Here is a 19,189-nt window from a genome sequence, read left to right as displayed (position 1 = left end):
AATCTCTTGGCTGGTTGGAGAATGTTCGATGGAATAAGTTGATTCCATTTAGAAAGACCATACGCCACATTCTTGTTGCTGTACAACATAAAACGTCGAAACTACAAGTACCATAAAAGTATTCGCCCTTAGCTCCGTCCGTTTTGGAGGTTAACGGATCAAACTCAACGGGTTTCAAAACATCTACCACCACTACAGTCATTTACAAGTCACCGTACACAAATCACGTGTTGTTTTAATCATTCATGATTTCTCGTAATCGAACTTGGACATTTCACGCCGTTTGATGTCTTATTTGTCAACTGATTTATACCAGACACGGCCCTGAATAGCGACAGTGCTGCTCCCACGTCAATAATTGGAACGACCGCCACGTCGATGTAGCAATGACGTCGAGTACGTGTTCGCACGGGAAGACGTACGGAGTCATTACGTCAATTTCGAAATCAGTGAAACAGTTTCCATGACGTCGATTAAGGCGAAGTAACCACGATGACACACAAACAGTAAAATTTATAATGGGGCCGAATACCCAACGTTATGTCCAAATGAAAGTTCAATCTTACCCGTAGTTTGCCACAGCGTCTGTCCGGAGGAAGAAGGAGACAGGAACCGCAGACCAGCCTCTACGCAAGGTCGTATCATAACGCTAATTATCAAGTAAATGAGAGTCTGTGTCGTGCCATGCCTTGTTTCCTTCGCTCTGAAATGAGATTATGTTTAAATCTGAAACTTTTGTAAAACTCCGAATCAGAGAGAAGTTAATTTGATTTCTGAGCATTGCGAAAAAAGTTGTAACATCATTGTGCCCTCACTCTGTGTTCATGCGCGGGGAGTCAAGGAGATCGTCCACCTCCTTACCTCGTCCCACTACGAAAGCACGAGGAGGCGGGGGGCGAGAGTTGTACATACGGAGAGGGTAAATTACTTCCAAGCCGACATTTTACATCGACGTTGTTCCAGCTACTGTTTACCGTAACGCAATTATAGCCCCCTCTCTCTCAGTGCTGCTAACACAGGTCAGAGAGGGCGAGAAAGCTCAGGGGCGACTCATCTCAGTCGGCCCGGGCAAGTATTCCGCCCCAACGCCATGATCGCATCTTAACGCTGAACTCCGTCCCTTGCTTGCGTTAACAGAAGGCGCAGGCCTCGTGGGGGTCTCTGACTTGAAGCACAGCCACCTTTACGGAGTCAAATTTCCCTTTTATATGTTTCCCGCACTCTGCTGTAAAACACTGCATTTCTTGTATGAGACGAAGTTTTTTGTTTTTTGAATTTTTTTTTATAATTCCCTTAAGGGCGAGCTTATTTTTTTACGACTGCAATAGCCCCGTTTGCTAAATCCAACAACCGCCTCTTGATTGCTTGTGTTCTAGGCGTAAAACAGTCGATTATGCTCCAGAACACTGCAAATTGTTTTAATGTTTTTACCAAGTGTTTTTAGTAGAAATTATTAATGATGATTTTGAAAAGGATGGAACTTGGCGAGTATTAGAAGCAAAGTAGAGGAAATTCTCTTGAATGTATTAAAATAAAAAGTTTCTTGCGTATTATCCATCATCTAATAAAATAATGTCCATGTAACACGTATTAAAAACAAAATGTATTTCGGGAATATCTGCTGCATTTTGTACCTCACGGGCAAGGTTTGTCCCAGGTACACAGAAGTAAATACCCTATAAAGTGGTGAATAGATGGAATAATAGTATTACTAATGAAACAGAGCGCCACTGTTTATATACACGCATTTCCCCAATCCATGAACATCCTTCACTCTGATGATATACAGATTCTACAGGTGATACAGCATGTTAATAGAGTACCAACCGATAATGGCTTCTACAAGGTGTCACGTGATATTTCCTCCAATGAATCACATCGATATCAGAATTACTCCAGACTGAACGTTATCGATTCAGCGGTGAGACTGGCGTGCTATTGTACTTTTACGTACACAGCACTGTTTCGGAGGAACATACTGCGTCCATCCTCAGGAGAGAAGTGTTCAGCCTCGAAGATTAAGGCTGAGGAGGGAGAACCCACACGAGTGGGAAGAGGGGGCAGGAAGGCAAATGATCCGAAAGGACATTTTACTTCATCCGTCTGCAGAGACGAAACAATGTAAACCAAGTACGTGCAACCGAGCGAAGGCGTGTTAGTTATCCGCGCGTGTTCTTTAGCACTGCCAAAGTTACTTTCGAGGCAAATGAAAGTCGTATTTTTTTAAAAAAAAAATGTTGTTTCCCTCGTATTTATTGAAACTGTTTCGCTCATAAAACTACAGACCTTCCCCCCCCCCCCCCATCTCGTTAACTTTTCGTCCGTTCGATTCAGACAGTGGCGCCACTACGTCAAAAACAATTGAGTTAACTGGCACGGACGCGACTAGACACAGAACATCGAAAATTCTACGGCCCGAACAAACTCGAAAACTCACAGAGAATTGAACTTGTCCGTTTTAAGTTTCTCCTTCGTCTGCCCGTGAAGGTTCGTAACTCTTTATTTATCTATACGTACCTTCCTTTCACGTCTTTACCTCTGCCCTCTCATGTGTCCTGTTTCATCAAGTGATTTTTAACTGCGAGGTAGGAGGTAAAGACACGTGACGTTACGACTACGTTACTACTTCGCCAGTGCAAAGTGAACTGCAGAAAACCGATAAATGATTGATACTACGAAGAAAGAAAGAAAGAAAGAGAATGTCTGAATTTAGACGAAATGAACATTTACCTTGAGGAGTGTCGACATCCAACAATAATATAATCACTAGGACAACAACAAAATATTTAAACTTCATGAAATCGTAAGTTCAAAAACAACGTAACGGGAAACACTAGAAAACAGACTTAAAGGCCGGAGACAGTCACTCACCTGGTTTAAAAATCCACGGCCTTTTTAACGGAGCCCAGCGATTCGATGCCACGCGACATAGCAGCCTGTCACAATATCAGTAAGAGTACGCTGTACCAAGTCCACGCGCTCACATTACATTCAATTTTAATATTATCCTCTCATCTACGTGCAGTCTCACAAGTAGGTTGCTCCGAAAACGTTTCCCAACTAAAACGTGCGCATTTTACATGCCACGTTGTTGTGTGCTACACGTCCTGCCCATCTAATCCTTAGCCTGATCGGCGTATGATGATGATTTCCTTCTTTGTTACTCGTCTCTTTTAGATGTGAGTGTCTTAGAGTGAGATACAGATAAATATATATCTTATTAATGCTGTTAATAACACTATTCGATTCTTTAATTTTTAATTATTATAATAACATCACGTTTCTAATTTCACAATCAATACATGATATAAAAACATTCTCCGTCATTTCCAAAGTGCACAAATATAAAACACAAGTTTCATCTTTATTATGTTGTGTACTTAAACCAATAATAAATAACTACTTACATATTCAAATGTTTGCTGCTTCTCGCTTGAACGTTTCTGGCCAACTTCTTACCTGCAAAAGACAATCACAATCATCAGGACAAAGTTTAACCTGTCAGGGACTTACTGTTTGTTGATTGCAAGCTTCGTGAATTATTAATCTATTCGTGTCAGGCGCCGGACGTTAAAGAAATCCCAATGACGGGCAACGACAGGGCATATTCGGCGTTTAGTGAGACATTTCTCAGAGTAACGTAACGTAATGCAATGTAATGCAAAAAAAAAAAACAGCAGGGACTCTGTGGAGGTCGGACTGGACACTGAAAGAACCCGCTTCTATGTGTACTTTCTTTATCCCCTTAAAGCCCAGTGGTAATTTTATATACCACCTGTTTTAACATTCTGTAACTCTGCAGTTTGCCCACAGATATTGTTTATAGGATTCGTATGATTCTCAGAGTGAAGAGCGATTATTTCCTTAAACAGCGTTAACAAATTGATCTTTTTAATTTCGAAGTGTTGTTTTCTTTGAGGTAAGGAATGAATTCTTGAATATTATTTAGATAAAATTTGGCCTTAAAGTTTCCCTCTGTCATAAGCAAATGCTGAGTTCGCAAGTTTAAACTTGCTACTGCATCCTTTCATAAAGCTCTCCCGACTTCAGTTCATCAAAATGTCTCCCCTCTCCCCTTTAGAATTACTCACTTACCTAACTTTACAAATTATAGCTGCAACATTCAAACAACAAGCAAATCAAAACTCCGCCGTCTAGCAAGCAGTCACTAATTATCAATTACTTCATCCATACCAGAAGGACGAGTGAACATTGCCTGGGAACCTTCTATTAGGTGGTCTTTCTCCCCCCTCCAGAAAATAAATATCTCTACAAACAACCTTGCCAAAAAAAATTGCATTTAAATACAAGGTGTTCAAAGGATGAACGCTTAAATATCACGTGGTACATATAAATGTGGCTCTAGATAAGCAACAAAGCTTTAGACGAAAAGAGGGCTAAGTGGTCTGGAAAAAAAAACAGGGTTACGTACGTTTCAAGTTAAGATCAGACGTTTCAAACTGTCTGCCTCTGCAACATTGTACAGTAATCGATCAGACAAGCTATTAAATCTGTGGGACAGAACCGCTCAGATAGCCTAAAATTGCAACCCATATCTTCAGTACGTTGTACATAGGACCACACTGAGTCCAGCCATACCTCGTACCTTCTTAGGAACCATTTTAGTATTATCCTCCCGTCTAATATTAGGTTTTTAAGTGGCGTCTCCTTTTCAGGTGTTCCGACTAAAACTTTATACTCATTTATCGTGTCTCTTACTCTGTACCGCCACACCCTCATTTAATAACTAACTAGGCACGTCCTCAGGTAAGGAGTAGAGGTCGGCCGATAAGGGGTGGTCTTCCAGCTTGGGGGTTGGGCGTAGTGCTAGTAACCCTTCACCGTAAAAAAATATTTTATGTTACGAATACAATACTAATGCGAAGTGTGAATTATAAAATCCCTTATTCTGCAGTAATTTCCCAGTCTCGCCTTACGATTAACCTCTCGGTTATAAATTTCATCTTCAGAATCCTTGTATCAAACACCGTCAATCACAAAAGTCTAGGAGAAACGGATGAATTTGACTCGAGTTGATAACTCCGTACAAATTAGTTTCAGTGCACACTTCCGCTCTTACACGGAAGCTGTAAGACACTGAACAAAACTTAATTTCGATGGTACGCATTCTGCGTGCAGCAGTTTAAAAGCAACGCACACACGAAATACGTATCATGAAAGAGCCAAAAGCCCTCCGGCTATAAATTTCTGGAGACCGTTTCACGATTTAGAATACAGGTTAAATAAATCATAAATACTGGCCTGATATTCAAAAAATAAAACCTAATGGAGATAAAGCAGAGAGGGCAAGGAAGCATATATATATATATATATATATATATATATATATATATATATATGTGTTTGTAATGAAACGCTGATCAAAGCATTCCAACTCCCGCTGTAGTTTTCAAAATAAATAAAAAACACACACACACACAAGCCACCTTGTTGCAAATACTAATGAAGTACCAGCAGACGCCACTTTACATTTGAAAACAGTGCCATACGCCCCCCCCCCCCCCCCGAGTTTCGTATTCACAGTCCGCAGCATCCCCTCTCCCCTCCACCCCGGGTCATTAGTAGACGGGGATTAGCTAGTTCCCACCATCATTACTGGCCACAACAATTAATTCCGAAGGTAATACATAAATTTCCATAGCAACATTATCATCAGCATATAAATCAAAACACTAAATAAAGTACGACGGTTCGATGCTGGGGTTCGATCCCCGACAGGAGCAAAGGATTCTCTGCGTCCAGATTCGGCTCTAGGGCCTACCTAGACCCTTGTCCAATGGGTACCGGGGTCCTTTCCCTGGGGACAAACCGCGGCCGAGGCCTGACGCTGACCACTAACCCCATCTAGTGCCGAGGTCAAGAATTAGTAGGAGCTATACCTGCTCTCCCCCTCAGCGCGCACATGGCGCGTAGCAGGAGAGCATAACTTTGTTTACATTTCTGCGACAGGTGAGTGACGAGGCCTTTCGAAACGTCTGCTCTCACCAGAAAATATTACGATGACCACGTCAAGGGAAATCGATGGGTAATGCATGTTGCACGAACGGAGAGATACAAAAATACATTTTAGCCGAAAATCCCAGCGGAAGACGCCAGTAGGAAGACCTAGGTGGTAGATTGGAAAAGGATAATATTAAAATGGATCTTGAAAGAGCGTTACAGTGTGGATTGCCCTCACCTGGCTCAGTGAAAAGTTATACTTTGCATTCAGCAGCGAATTGATTGCAGTTATGCTTGTGGTTAACGTCCACTCCAGCGGCTTATGGTTCACAACGAAGAAACTGTTTCGTGCAGCAGATCCATTTATCTGCCTCGGTTGAACCTCACTGAACGCACACAGCATCGCGTGCTTGAACACCGCGTCTTCCAAACTGAAGCGACCTTAAACTCTAAGCAGGTCTGCACCGTTTTACAGAGCCGTTTCGGAATTTACCTCTAGCCAATAAGAACGATGGTAATGATATTACTATTATTAAGTAACAACAGCCCCGAGCCAGTTCTAGCCATCCGCTATCATCACAAACTACCTGTCTATTATGGATTTTTATGTTCTTCTAAAGTGTCCTTATCGGCCTCCAAAGAAAATGTTTTCCAAGCGTTGCCCCGTTAAAATTCTGAATGCATTATCTCCACAATCCCCCCTTCACCCCCTCAGATTAAAATGCCTTAACAACACTACGTCCCTCGTTATTAAATTTCTTAAATTCCCATCATCCTTCTTTGGTCCATATGTTTTTTTTTCTATTCTTGAGCACTTCAGAATATCTGCAAATGATGTGCTTTCCTTAAAATATGATATCACATTTATTCTCACAAAAAAAATACAAGTCGCAATATTATTATTGCTATCGTCATTATAAATGAATTGAATTACAAACATCACTAGTAAATTTACTGTTCTGTTAATATAAAATGATAAAACACACATTTATACAGCCCCGGCCGCTCTGTACCCCCGGGAAAGGACCCCGGTACCCATTGGACAGGAGGCTGGGTGGGTTCCAGAGCCGGTCTTGACGCAGAGGCTAGAGGAAAAATCCTCTGCCCCCTTCGGGGATCGAACCCCGGTCGTCCAGTCCTCAACCAGTCGCCATAATACTACAGACAAGCAACAGTTTGCAAAACATATTTTAAGGTCCTGTTGTCCTGTACCTGTTTAACTTTTAAAATTAAATCGTATCCAGGCAGTCCGTTGTTCTAACTACATTCTTATCTCCCTGCCTTATTAATTATCGTAATTTTAAAGTGCGGTGAACATTTCAGGCCTCTCTCTTCTTGTCTGCATTCGGCAGATGCGTTTAATGGCGGATACATCACAAAATTCACTAAAATAATTAAACTGTTCCGCATTTTAACAGTTTTCTTAATTAGTTGTTAAAATATGGTTAAAGCAGGAGACACAGGAGAAACGTTCTGTTGGATGTTTCATGTGTTTAAAGTCAACGATTTAAATTTCTCGGTTCGTTCTGACGGATTTGTCTTCTGCAAATAATTATTACGGGTTAACATTGAAATTACGATAACTGTTATGAACATTACAAGCTGTGCTTACACAATTACAACGCCTTATTGTCTCCTTGAAGCACTGAGGTTAGATTAAGTTGTTCACTATGATTTATTATCACTGGGACCAACTGAAGCTGATAATGTTCTGAAATGCCTGTCGTGCTGTTCATAAGGATTACGCTCACTTCCTCTAAAGCTGGTTTTGACGGAAAACTCTTTTATTACTGACATTTTTAACTAACGGAATATATTTCCTCACCACAACAATATCGATTCGAACAGCAGTGTGGGAAACATCACAGTGAAACACTTCTCTCCAAACGTAAACAAAAAATATCCCTGTGTTATCCAAACTTCATAAAAGTCACTGAGTTTCATCTGTTGAAACGCACAAAACATAGCTGGGCATTTACAAAAAAAACAACATAATTTATTAAAATGAAACAAAATGTCGGATCTGAAGTAAATCTTATTTTACGAGGCACTGAAACAGGGAATTAGAATATTCTATTAGTCAAGCATGGATGTTCGAGTCGTGGTGTTCAATGTTGTTAAATTATTTTATTGTACTGTTCTTAAGGACACAGTAGGTACCATAATCATACAGAAGGGAAAATTTATAGTATAGAAGCACACATATGGAACGTTACAGCAAAATCTTTGGCACTCCTGCTTCGCATTCGGGAAATACACGGTTCAAACCTCAGCCCGGATTAAGGGCTTCTCGTGGTTTTATCCAGTCCCTCCTGGTACACGCTGGGATAGTACCTTAAAAAGGGTCATGGCCAATTCCTTCCTCGCCCTATCCAATTGAATATTTACCGAGTGCTTACCTCGTCTGACGTCATACAGCGTGATTTATTAACGTCGTCGTTAAACAAGCCACGGATAATATGTAGGATAGCACTGTAAACGAAAAGTTTCAGCCCAACTTTCGAAACGCCAGTGACTCAGTGGAAACAAAGCTGTCTCTCAGAACATCACATAAGAAGAGTTCCGAATCAGCGTGAGTTATTACACGTTTTCATTGCATTACATGTGCTCCATTTTCCACGTGCGTCTCCTGAAAACGTTTAAAATAACGACAGGCGATAAAGCCTACCGCTTCCAGACAGCCGACCCGAGCCGAGCCTGGAGTTCGTCACGAGTTAATGCCACAGCCAAGTTTCCCCTCAGAAACTGATGTCTTCCAAACAAGCTACTATAAAATTTAAGAGACCCACTACTCTCTAACTACTTAAGTTAGTTATACGTTGACTTCAATGGGGGAACGATGTTTCGCTGTTATTTAAGTTAATATGATGATCTTTTTTAAGTCCTTTTTATAGATCATTAAAACGAGAGGCTATAAAAAGTATGAAACGTAAACGTAGAAGGTTAAAACGAGGAAGTGAGACAAATAGGTTAATAACAGGCAGAATCTAAGTAAATGGGCATGAGGACTTTACTTTAAGACAAGAACAGTGCATCCTCTAAATCAGATCAGACAAGCAGTTCTTTGCGTCTGTTCATATTTCACATAGAAATAGTGCGCCAAGTGTAACAATAATATGTACACGTCATTAATTGTTCCTCGCAATTCTTTCTCTATAACACTGCATTTAAAAACTTCTGAATTTTTAAATATCTATATTTTTTATATGAACCCTGCATTAAATGATTTGGAAGTTATTGCAGTCGGAGCAAAAACTGTGCGTTCTGCCTTCCGTCACTAGTTTCGGAGTAGAAGGAAACCAATACACCCAGAAAAGCAACTAGATTACCAACCCCTGATCTGAGACAGTGAGATTCAAAGGAGAAATGACCCCCTTGTATTTTCTTCTAACGGATCTCTATCGCACAGATTCGCCCCGACTAAAGTTGATGAAATGCAGTCATTTTAGTTCATAATAGAATTTTTAACTTCTGTATGAACCACGTCTGGTCTCATTACTGTGAAAAAAATTATATTATTATCCACATCTCGTTTCTTACGAATGTCTCAAGATTTTAATTCTTAAGAGTCTCATATTGTACTTGGTTTTATTAACTTTTCTTTGGAGACCAATATAACGCTCGCAAATAAACTGGGCACTGAAGTATAGACAATTTCGAAACATGTAACTACGCAGGATTATGGTGAAACCAGCAACTACATTAACATGCTATCGATTGTACCTTCGATAGTGCCGACTGTGTACCATACGGAATAATTATGCTCTAAAGGTAGTCAAAGTAATACATTTCATGCACTGCGTTCATAACGTGGCCAGAGGTATATTGCACGCACAAAGTGCGTTCATGCATGTGACATTTTGTTTGCAAAACACGGTGCTACAGCCATTCTGCCCATCAAGCTACAGCGAGATATACAGCTCATGAAAATGGAGAAGTATTTTCCATGATTAGCCAAGGGCTTACTCAGTTGAAATTTTTTGGAACACCAAATCTCTCGTCAGCAGAAAAAAATACTGCTTCCAGTGGCGGCTCGTTAGATCACAGACATGTGAGCCTACAGGTAATACACGAACAGAGATAAAAGATGCAACATAAACTTTAAAGTAAATTTGGATGTACAGCGTGTCCCACGAACAGTGCCTAATTCGGGAAGTCATCACTCGATTATTTTAAGTGAACAATATCATCAGGTGTCGAAATATCAGACGTTACGTGGATGTGGTAGATGGGCTGGGAAATTTTCACTCGCAGATTTAATCAAATTATTTTCATTGCAGGAATAAACCAGGAATGATAGGGCTATATTAATCATGTTTAACGCACATTTTACAAACTCAAGCGGGTTGTTGTTCGTCTATAAATCTGTTATTTCTTGAAGAATAAACATTGTTTCACATGGATTCAAATTTATTGCATCTGTGGTAGAATTTTTACGTGGCTATAAACATGAAGAGTTCTATAAATATTTTGTAAGTAATTAAGTAGTGTAGCAATTGGAGATAGAACTCGCAATTCACCTTTCTGTAACCTAACCTAACTTAACGTATCCTAACCTAAACCAAGCTAACATAATTTAAACCCATACTCACCTTCACATAAATTACCTTAAGATAACCGAACGGAAGTTGAAAAAATCTTCGAAATCTCCAATCGGTAATGTTATCTCACCTCTCAAAACCGACGTCATCTTGCAAACCTGAATTCTACCTCTCTTTACGACTAAAATCGATCTAACCTCTCTGACCTCCCCTCACCTACAAATCCCGAGTTCAAATCATTACCATCATCTTCCTTGGTTTTCCTCGTTCGGTCCCCAGAACAAACTGCCTCGTCACGAGTTCCGTGTTTGCGAACACCCTGTATGTAACCATGTGGAGAGAAGAAGGAGGCTGCGCGAAGACGAATCAAGGCAACAGCCAATGCAGTCCAATTGATTTCTCGAGAGATTTTCCATCGGCCCCGCTGGGAGTTTGTTTGCAGCAACTGCACGCAGACGGCCGCCTCTCTAATTCCCCTTATTTGTGCTGTGTCTCCATGATTGTTTATTCATGAAATTGCTTCTCATACGTGAACGAGCTGACTTTACGTTTATCGTGTCTTCCTACAACATTCTACGAATCCAGTATGCAGTGACTGGAATTTTTCATGTTGATGTCCGTTCCCTTATTTCTGTTTCGAGGCCAAATATTTCACCTGAAAGGCGAAAAACGAGGACTACGCCTATCAACCATCCCTGCTTCAACACAGTCCGGCATTTGTCAGTCTAACACACACAAAACCTGACGTACGCATTTAATTAAACACAGATCAACATCATAACCAACTATTTATACCAAACGCCATATAAACCAAATCTGGAGCCACGAAAGGTTATGAGATGAAGCAGACAGACGGAGAACTTCTCGGATTCAGCACGAGGCTAAACTTCCTATGCTGAAGATAAAATCTAATCGTTTCACCTACGTCTTACCTCTACACATCAACAGCTGTTAATTATCATTTATGTTAACTTCGAATAATTGTGGATAAGGCTCTTAAATTCCAACGTCAGGGGAAACAGGTGAGTATCTCTAAGGTCTATTACCACAGACCACACAAGATATGAACTGCTTCACAATCCGCATTTACCAAATACGAACAACACGGTGCACCATAAGACAAGGCTACAGCCGATGAAGACCACTGTAAGCACATAACATTGTATTCATGCTTAAATCACTAACTGTGGCATTGAGGGTCTATTGACACACACTGTATGTGTTCAGTTTGCAATGTAAAAGCCCGATTAAGTTCTGTGTTATTCTTTGTACATCTCAAGCTCTTACGAATGCAACGAGGCGTGAAAAGACTACATTTCAACCATTTCACCATCACTACTTTCGACAGGGAGGGTCTACTGGCACACACTTTATATCTTCGCGTTTTAAAATAGTATCTTCCAACCTGCACAAAGCCTAATAAAATATCTTCTTTATACACAACACTTATATATAATAAATTTCACATAAGAATTTTGCGGAGGATTTTTGAAATAACCTTCATACCAATGGTGTTATAAATACTGACTCACCATGTAAAGGGGCGTCACCGAAAAATTTAGAAAATTTAAGGCATAATTTTCTAGGCGTGGTTCATGCAGATGCGAGTCCAGTTTAAATCTGTACTTCGCACTCATTATAAGTAACTTACGTCGCTCTGAAATATCCATACACCCATTTCTCTCGTTCTACAGAAACAGTAAAAAAATTAACGAAACATTAACACGCGTACGATATTAACAGTTTTATCATATAACAAAAATTCTCCGATGCATAAACCGGGATTTCGAAAGGAAAAATTAAAAACAAAATTGAAAGGTACTGCAGTTTCAGAATCCAAAACTTGAATCACACAAAACTTTCACAAAAGCGAAATATTAAAATCAATAAATACGAAAGAAAACTCGAATGCACGCAAAGCAATGCGAGTCAATAGGAAACAATAGTATTTTACAAACCCCTAGCACCAGAAGGCGGCTTCGAGTGGGGATAAAATAACGCAGAGGACACAGGACGTCACCTCAACTCCTTTATGAAAGTTCAAGGTAGGGAAGGAAAGTACAGTTCATGGCTTGGAATGATTTCAGGTTCTCACGGCGTTCAGTACGAAGATGGCTGTCTTCTGGGTTGTAGCGCTGCCAATTTCTTACTTTTCCACACCTTATGCTTCGCCGCATACTGAAAACTGTCAACACAAATCAGCGATTTATTTATTTGTAGTTTGCTTAAAGACGCTGTAAGTACTTAAGACTCAAGACCGCTGTTCCTATAAAAACACACATTTCCTTGGGTGACATCACCGTTCGACGGCACGGTGTGACGTAGACTCGAACCTCACGTGCTCGCTCATTGTCCGGAAATCAATTCGGGTGTTGGAGTTAAGCACCGTAGTTACTCTAGAAGAGATCTGGAAGGAAGGACGCGTTTTTACTCAGTTACGTCTGACAGCTATCAAATCATACAAATAATATTTCCACGCAGTATATCCTACGCAGAGAATCCGAGATTAAATTTACTTCCCAGAGCCCGGATACCCCGTCTGAGGCTATTCGTGGTGTTACTCGGTACCTCTGGACTAATGCAAGATAGAATCTTAAATCAGACCACGACCGCTTCTTTCCAGATCCCCTCCAAGTTATTAATCGCTGACCATCTTATAATTCATCGCTAGCTAATCTGTCCTGCAGAGAAATCATGACAGTGTTTCAAGCACGGGTAGACCGAGGCAAACATTACCCTGTCACATGACTATCATTCCCTATCTACGGTTCGCGAAACTTTATGTTATGCCTAGAAACACAGAAGACTCAGACAAAGTAAAACCAGATTCTTTAACAAAGTTTTAATTTCCAAAAGCACTAATTTCCTGTTCTTCGCGTCAACGATGACCTCCACTGACCCGACCCCCTCCTCCCGATCTATCAGCTACACGTCAATAGTGGTTAGCATGTGCTGGGTTACGTTAGCTTAGGTTACGTTGGGTTAGGTTAGGTTAGGTTAGTTTAGTTTAGGTTAGGTTAGGTTAGGTCAGGTTAGGTTAGGTTAGTGTATTTTGTTACGTTCGGTAATTTTTTTAAACTTTTGAGACGATTTGAAACTTATGGCCAAAATTCATCACGCCGTTACAGAACGTCACGTCAGGTCACGCTTTGTCACGCATTGTCAACAATGGTCACGCTTTGTTAAAATTCGTCATTATTCGATTCTTCCCGCCACATTTCGTTACGCCTTTACAGTAAATCACGCCTAGTCACGCTTCATCACGCTTCATCACGCTTAGTCACGTTTGCTCACGACTTGTAAATATTCGTCACAATTGAACACTTATGGTAATCCCTTGTCATGACGTGACCGCACGTCACGCATAGTCACGCTTGAGCACGCGTGATCATCATATCACGTTTCGGCAAGTTTACTTTATGTTACGTAAGGATCGGTTATTTTTGGACACATTGCAATACGTTAGAATTATCAACAAAAACAATGAAAAATAAACACGACAGTCATCCAGCGAGTCTGGACGATTTTCCGCCTTTGTGGAACCTGAATGTACATCGGAGTGTTTAGAACAGAGTCCCACTGGACCTTCTGTACAGTCAGATGAAGTGAACGCACAGCTCAAGCCGCATTTCTCCTTTCATGACCATTTTAACATTATCGTCCCATCCACTGACGGACAAAGAAGGAGGCAGACGACCAACTTTGCACAAATACAAACTGTATTCCTGCTCAAGTAACGAATTAACACCGGAATTCTATCCACCAACAAAATTCACGCACGTTAGACTTACTGACGCAAGCAATCATCATAACAGTGTTCACGGCGCGGACCAACATAACATAATGGCATTTGCCTGTGCGACGGGCGAGCCTACGCGATCAATGAAGGCGTCTCCTTTTACTAAACACTCCAGCAGGATATTAGGACCAATTATTCTTTCATTTACGTATCTCTGCGTTGATCGCTGTGATAAAAATTGTTGCGTGTTCGTTCTCCATTTGAAAGACGGGTTACTGGTTTTATTATGTTTCAGTTCGTCGTGTAAAGATTTGCTCCAACTGTCCCAATCTCAAAGATAGCAAAATGTATTTCAATCCATCTGATTAAGTCATTAACTACAGACTAACTGAGCAACAGGATTTCCAACAGAAGACTTGTGGCATCTCCCTCCAGTTTCAGGAATTTTTGATTTATCGCCCCAAACATTTCCGTAAAGATTAAGTATAAATTACGTTGCACTCCATTATGCTATTATATTATCCGTCTTCTCGCGTAGAGCTGGATCCACCGATCATGGCCGCTGACCTTGTAGGGAGAGCCCAGTATGCGGACCACTCAATGAAGGAAGGAAGGAGTTTCCGTCGGTCAGTACAGTCTGTGCTGTGTTACCAACATGACACCTGTTCGTTGCAATCTCCTTTCTGGGCATTGATAACGCCTCGTATCACAGACAAACCACCGACGTCTTACACAAAGAAGGACGAAATGAAAGCCTGGCTATTGGAAATAAACATCCCACTTTGTGACGTGTTGAAAGCTCGACTGTACGATTTAATCAAATTAAATAAATCAAAGCACGAATATTTTGTGACTCATCAGATTTTAGCAGACAAAGAACGTCCTGTGCTGAGACTTCCGCCGTAACATCTCGATATAAACCCCAATAAAATTATTTTCGAAGATGTAAAACAATGGGTTGCAAGCAAGAACACATCATTTAAAATTAGGGACGTCGAGCATCTGTGTCGCCAGAGATTAGAAGAAATTTGGTAAGAGGAATGGGATATTGTATGTCAGCATGTGGAGAAACTAGAACAAATTTATTATGAGCAAGAAGGAATAATCGAAGACGCTATTGAACGCATGATAATTGAAGATAATGGAGCGAACAGCTGCAGCGGTAGTGATGAATCGATGAAGCGATGGTCTGTGAGGAGCGGAGGAATTGGAAGATGACCGAAGAGTTGTGAAGAAGATAATACTCTCTGCAGTGTTAATATTCTAGAGATGTGTATCAAAATCGACTTTCCTGTGATACATAACGTGGTGATATTTTATTTGGAGTGTACTGTACGCGGCCTCCTGCCATCCGTTCTGGTAAGTGACTCGCTCCGAGGTTCAAATTAACATTGTTCAGCGGACAAAACAGGCTGGAACGCAGTATACCAGCACGTATCCAAACTTGTTAATCTCTGTTATTCTACTAAGGCGACGGACACACTAGACAAAAGGCAACATTGAAATTCCGTACATTTTAATTTTTAAGTACTTTTATGAAAATGCTAAATGTTCTGAACCAAATAAAGGTGAACATTTGGTGATTACGACAGAATTACAAATGATAAAGCCGGCAATATATCCTTCAACACTTAACGAAATGGACGGTTTTTAATTACAATCTCGGGCAGGACAGCTGTCGTTCTGATCGAAATTATCCTACTCCGGTTTCCCCTTTTTGCTGTAATAAAACCCACAAAAGTTTCGCTGAAGCTGGCCCCGACATCTTCCCTCTAAGTGTAAAGGAATTGATCACTTTCACGGACCCTCCCCAATATGCGCTATCGGTGGAGCATCGTCAAAAGAAGTGACGATTAACTCGACGCTGACAAGACGGTCCACTTCGCCTCGCTTTGATGCTGCGAATATCGAAGTTCAAATAGCCGTGATACTTCAGCATTGTCATTGAGTTCACATCAACGTCAAACATTTTTCGCAGCTTAGGTTGGAAACATACACTCAAAGAAACACGCTGTCTCCGTCTTTAGCCTTAAAGTTGTACGCTGTAAGTTTATCCGAAACGTCGGTATCTACATGCAAGTCCACAGGGCGTTATACAAACATTGATTTTTTTCACCGCTGTGATAACCTAAAATCCCATGACAACCCTAAATTTACGCACATATGACGTCGTAACTCCATGACAAGCGAGGTCGACTGACTCAACTCCTGTATTTTTCTCTACTTAAAACGAAGAACTTAAGTAACTTCATACATGTTTCACATGTCCACTTTCTGCAAAACAAAATCTGTGCAATTTCTAAGCGGTAGGTTATCTCAAGAGGGCATTTACCTTTCAGTAAAAGCAGACTGATAAGATTACCACGCGGTTTGTATGCAAGTATGTCCTTTTTTAAGTTTCGAACCAACCGAGCGATTTTCACAAAGTTTGGTACAAACGTCAAGTCTTGGAATGGAACCACAAATTTGCACAATTCAAATCCCTACAACTGATGATAAATACATGACAGAATCACAAATATGTGAGTTGGAATGTGGTTCTGAAACAATGCATGGTAATATATCTTCGAAGAGCGAGCATATTTTGAGACGGTAAATTTTTATAGAATGTAACACAACACCACGTCGGACGGACGAAAACTTCCCTCGGCATAACGAACAATAACATCACTAATAAAATATCTGTATTATAGTATGACTTTTAAGTTTTGCCATGAAGTCCTTTTGATTTTATCATTCAAACATAGGGTTCAGATCGAGTAACCGGTTCCGATTAAATAAAAATTTTCCTTAAGGCTTTTGGGAGTATGACTAAGAACAAAGAGATTAAGGTGGTTTTGTTTCGGAACACACACCATGTCTTCAGTGACAACACACCTTCATACAATCGCCACCATCTTGTCTTTACCGCAATTATCAAACCAGAAGGAGGAAGGGCGTGTGATATATCGCATCTCCGCCCACAGAATTCATACCTTAATAAGAAGGATGTTGGGTTACAACACGCGAGCTGCATTGTGCCACCATCTGCTTCGAACAAAATAAAAGCACGATATAATGCAGCAAACATAAGAACAAAGCAATGAATTTCCAGAGATCTCCAACTTCAAGCAGGACCTGTAGCTGCGGAGAAACATATATTTTGTAACATGACACGGAAGAATGCCTCTCATCTCCTCTACTAGCCTCCTCCACAGCCCAACTGGTGCTCTGCCAGAAGTTCTCAAAATTCTTATTTAAGGCACACAGCGTGTCTCCTTGTGTGAGGTACCAAATCACCGAAATATCTCCACCATCTCTGAAATATGTGAATAAGCAGCAGTTCCACAGCTGAATTCAGACTCGGGATCCTGGAAATCTGAAGGTTTCAGGCACTGCATGTCTCGAACCACGCAATTACGGCCTTGCTTTAAACCTTCACAAGCCGAAGCTCCTCTAAAAGTATTTAAGTATTCAGAACGTACCACAAAGAAAACACTAAACTTCACCATTACGAAGATCGACTGGTTAAAGCCGGTTAAGGAAATAATCTCTGTTTACTTTGAAAACCATATGAAACACTTAAAAATAAAACTACATCATATATCGATTCTTAAAGTAGGTGGGACATAAAAATTTATGCATTAACATTCTGTTTTATTACATTAAAAGAGTTTTCTAACAGATACACTTTTCGTTCACAAGTTACAAATTTTATACATGTGGTCAGATGGAACGGAATTGTAACGTTGAAGTAGGAAAATGTAACACAGAAACATAAGATGTCACTGTAGTAAAGAGCGAGGAATTTCTTGAATAGCTCAGCGACCATCGGCTTCTAAAGGAGTCTGCCCCGTGCAAGAGATGTAGCAGGAGGTCTCCATTTTATTCAAAGGTCACTGTAAACTATGCGGCTCTCATACAAATACAAAACTGCTTTTTTTCTGATGTTCCATCTTCTTCTTATTCGGTACTCCAGTATTCTAGGCATGTCAGTGCTCTGACGCACGCCCCCCACCTGGTTTACGAGCCCTTCCCGGTAAGATTCCATCTGTCCAACTTAACGTGCGTCAATAATTATAAGGGAAAATTCCAGCTAACAATTTCGTGATGCCCACACACGCTAAGCTCATAAAGAACAATCACATCCGAGGATCATACTTTATCAGTTCTGCCACAAACACGTATCTACAGCGGGTTGAGTCCCTGTCAACAAAACAACTGAACATGAATCAGCGATAAAACAATCCCCTCTCCTTGCTATAAATCCTTACCCCCTCGTCCACACTTCGTACAGTTTTTTGACGTAAATACGTCTATAAGGAAGGGTCATTTGGCAAAAAATTGTAACGAAAAAGGGAAACGAAAAAGTGAAACGAAAAAAGGAAACGAAAAAGTGGAACGAAAAAGGGAAATGAAAAAGGGAAATGAAAAAGGGGAACGAAAAATGGGAACGAAAAAGGGGAACGAAAAAAGGGAACGAAAAAGGGGAATGAAAAAGGGGAACGAAAAAGGGAAACGAAAAAGTGTAGCCTGGTTACCTAGGGAACGTCGTGTTTACTCGGAATTGTTGTTACCTAGAAAACGTTACATTACATTCAGCTACCACAGACCCATCTTAAGCGTAACTAATTCAAGTTGATTAAGCAATGTCTTAATCAAACTTTACTCAACTGTAAAGCATATATAAAGGAAATATTTAGAATAAAGCCAATATATAAACTTCCTTTCCGTATAGACGTATTTACGTCAGATTCTCCGGAACCGTGGTTCAACTGTCACTTTTTTTTAAATACCCAAGAACTAGAAGATCGTTCAGCGTCCACGGTGTGCCAACCCTTTTCACCGAACTCCCCGGCCTCGTAGCACCGAAAACGAGGGTACCCGAAACGTCATTACATCGCAGTTAGGACTAAACCAGATATCACACAGACGCATTTCTGTGGACCTCCTGAGACCCGACGGCCCG

The 19,189-nt window shown here is 40.6% G+C and overlaps 1 protein-coding gene across 6 annotated transcripts in view; it reads right to left on the bottom strand.

The window, feature by feature from the left end:
* Positions 1-19,189, bottom strand: part of LOC110836787 (uncharacterized) — a 648,071-nt gene that overhangs the window by 377,724 nt on the left and 251,158 nt on the right. For 2 of the 6 annotated variants that reach the window (XM_087340437.1, XM_087340436.1), the window contains exon 2: positions 3,408-3,459. The exons of the other annotated variants lie outside the window; for them this stretch is intronic. The gene's annotated coding sequence lies outside the window, so the exon portion shown is untranslated. The remainder of the gene's footprint in view (positions 1-3,407; positions 3,460-19,189) is intronic. 6 annotated transcript variants of the gene reach the window in all.

This window comes from Zootermopsis nevadensis, unplaced genomic scaffold, assembly GCF_977971745.1.
Source record: "Zootermopsis nevadensis isolate Lab colony 2312 unplaced genomic scaffold, Znev_1.0 Znev_ptg000061l, whole genome shotgun sequence".
Lineage (NCBI taxonomy): Eukaryota > Metazoa > Arthropoda > Insecta > Blattodea > Termopsidae > Zootermopsis > Zootermopsis nevadensis.
The sequence above is the reverse complement of the archived record's forward strand: the minus strand, read 5'-3'. Positions and strand labels throughout refer to the sequence as shown.